This window comes from Palaemon carinicauda, chromosome 3 (genome assembly GCF_036898095.1).
Source record: "Palaemon carinicauda isolate YSFRI2023 chromosome 3, ASM3689809v2, whole genome shotgun sequence".
Taxonomy (NCBI): Eukaryota; Metazoa; Arthropoda; class Malacostraca; order Decapoda; family Palaemonidae; genus Palaemon; species Palaemon carinicauda.
The window spans coordinates 87,492,757-87,496,355 of record NC_090727.1 but is presented as its reverse complement, the minus strand read 5'-3'; positions in this window follow the sequence as shown (position 1 = coordinate 87,496,355).

The following is a 3,599-nucleotide window of genomic DNA, read 5'->3' as shown; positions in this document are numbered from 1 at the left end:
GGCCTTGGTATATGTGTGTATGTAAGAAGGGGACTGGGTGGATTTGTTTGGCTACTGTTTATGATTATCTTTGTTGTAGTCAGTATCCTTTTACTTAGAAGCAGAAAACACTACATCGGGATTTGTTGCAGACAGTCTTCTTGACGTGAGAAGAGCGCCTCGGCTATCAAGCACTGCAAAATCCTCTTATCTTTTAGCTCTTCAAATTCTGCATAACCTGCTTCTTGCACTTTGGGTATGGGAAGGAAAGTGCAAGGAACCGTTGCAGCCTGAGTAAGACAATCCAGCACACACATTACTCTTAAAGAAACAGCCGCCTTCAATCTTGAGAGAATCGGTTAGATATTAAAAAGATTCTCATAGGTAAGATTAGCAAATATCAGCCACAATGTTTTTGTTTAAAAAAAAGTTTTGTAGCCTCACTGCAGGTGTTTTAGGGAACTTAAATGTCTACTAAAATTCAAGTTGCGTCATGTTAGACCTGTAAGCAATAGCGAAGAATGTGCGGTACACTAGCACAAAGGTATCTTTGTAACAAGAAAAGATGACAAAAAATTCAGTTATGGTAAGTATAGGTATCATAAGTACTGTAAAGAAACCACATACTTTATAAAATGAGATGAGAAGTTAAACAAGAATACTGTACATAGATTTCTAGAATAACATTACAGTACTTTTAACTTTTTTTAAACGAAAATTGCCAAACCATTACAATTATGGGAGGAAGTAGATTTACTTGATGTTGAGTATGCATTCTATAGTGGCCACAGATTCCAAGCAAAATACGCCCCACCACCTGATGAAATCATAGCCAATCTTGTCGTCTCGCATTAACAGCAGTCATAACATATCCCCTTAAAGTGATTATAAGTTAATGTAGTTTGAAATTTTTAAGGATATGTATTGTGACCGCTGCTAACTTTTTGGCAACGATGTCATCAGGGGGTGGGGCTTATTTCGTGAATCAGCGCGGCGACTATCATCACCTCCTGTGTGCTATTGACGCAAAGGGCCTCTGTTATATTTCGCCAGTCTTCTCTATCTTGGGTTTTTAAAATGAAACTTCTCCATTCATCATCTACTTCATGCTTCATAATCCTCGGCCATGTAGGCCTGTGTCCCCCAACTATTCTAGCGCCTTGTGGAACTCCGTTGAAAGTTTGGCGAACTAGTCTCTCTTGAGGAGTGCGAGGAGATTGCCCAAACCATCTACCCCTCACCATGATCTCATCCACAAATAGCACTCTAGTAATCTCTCTTATAGTTTCATTTCTAATCCTGTCCTGCCATCTAACTCCCAATATCCTTCTGAGGGATTTGTTCTCAAATCTTCGAAATCTGTTGGATATTGTTTCATTGTCATACCACAACTCTTGTCCTAATAACACCAATATCACTAAACATATGTAGCCTGATTTTTATATGTAATTTCAGGCAGTTTGATTTCCAAATTTTACTCAACCTAGCCATTGATTTGCTCTTCAATCTTTCATTTAACTCCAATTCTAAAGACAAACCTAATTCCCAAATATAACAGAAAATGTATTGTACCTGGGAACCAAAAATTAAGCTGCCTCAACAAAACTAATGTCAACTATATGCAATTTAACTAAGACTTTCTGATGAGAAAAATAACCAAAGTTTACCAACATTGCATGGAGTAAAAAAAGTTTAATCCTAACATCATCCTTCATTCATTATAACATATTCTTATTCTAAAAGTTTTTAGGACTGAAAATTAAAAATAGCTTTAATTTGTACCTTTCCTAGCTGTGGCCTGATTGGTAATGTCTCTGCCTGGTGTTTACCAGTCAGGGGTTCGAGTCCCACTCAGACTCGTTAGTGTTATTAGTGTCTGCAACCTTACCATCCATGTGAGCTAAGGTTGCAGTGTTTGGGGGAGCCTATAGGTCTATCTGCTGAGTCATCAGCGGCCACTGCCTGACCCTCCCTGCTCCTAGCTTGGTTGGAGAGGAGGCTTGGGTGCTGATCATATAATATATGGTCAGTCTCTAGGGCATTGTCCTGATTGCTAGGGCAATGTCACTGTCCCTTGCCTCTGCCATTCATGAGCGACCTTTAAACCTTAAACATCCCCAAGTCATTTATATGGGTTTATTTGTATGGATCTGGAAAGAGCTTATGATAGAGTTGATCGGGAAGGGATGTGGTATGTGACGATGTTATATGGAGTTGGTGGAAGGTTATTGCAAGCAGTTCAAGTTCCTACATATGCGGTAAAGTGTGTTAGGATAGGAAATGAAGTAAGTGGTTTGCAGTGAGAGTTGGACTGAGACAGGGATGTGTGATGTCACCATCGTTGTTCAATTTGTTTGTTGATGTAAAGGTGCTTGGTCGAGGATTGAAGTTGATAGACAAATCAGTTTTGTCAATCCATCGTCTTCTCTTCCCCTGTTTAACAATCTCTAGGGACCCATTCTGTTATTCTTAATGTCCATCTATTGTCTGTCATTCTCATTATATGTCCTGTCAATGTCCATTTCTTTTTCTTAAATGTTGTAAGAATATCCTGCACTCTAGTTTGCTTTCGTATCCATGTTGTTCTTTTTCTGTCTCTTAGTGTTATTCCCAACATTATCCTTTTCATAGCTCTTTGAATTGTAACTACCTTATCAAAGTAATTGTTAAATTTAATTGCTACCACGAAGAAGGTTCGTATAAAATGCTATAAGGAACAACAATTATCTATACATTATTATTATCATTATTATTATTATTATTATTATTATTATTATTATTATTACTAGCTAACCTACAACCCTAGTTTGAAAAGCAAGATGCTATAAGCCCAAGGACCCCAACAGGGAAAATAGCCCAGTGAGGAAAGGAAACAAGGGAAAATATATTTTATGAACAATGACATTTAAATATTTCCTTCACAAACTATGGAAACTTTAACAAAACAAGAAGAGAAATTAGAATAGTGTGCCCGAGTGTACCCTCAAGCAAGAGATCTAGTGGAAGACCATGGTACAGAGGTTATGGCACTACCCAAGACTAGAGAACAATGGTTTGATTTTGGATTGTCCTTCTAGAAGAGTTGCTTATCATAGCTAAAGAGTCTCTTCTACCCTTGCCCGTAGAAAAGTAGCCACTGGACAATTATAGTGCAGTAGTTAACCCCTTGGTTGAAGAAGAATTGTTTGGTAATCTCAGTGTTGTCAGGTGAATGAGGACAAAGGAGAATCTGTAAAGGATAGGCCAGACTATTCGGTGTATGGGTAGGCAAAGGGAAAGTGAATTGTAACTAGAGAGAAGAATCCAATGCTGTACTGTCTGGTCAGTCAAAGGACCACAAAACTCTCTAGTGGTAGTATCTCAACGGGTGGCTGGTGCCCTGGCCAACCTACTACCTGTGATTGGCTAGTGTTGTGAAATTCATCAAACATATAACTATAAATATAACATTAGCATGAATTCAAACTCCCTAATTTTAATCAATATACCCAAAGCTTGATTTTTTTCTTCGTTTTTTATAATATTAATAAACAGATTATTTAAATTATCTATTATTCCATGATTAATTTTTGAGAATTGCCCCAGCCAAAGACTATATACTGAAGGAAGATAGGAAGGCT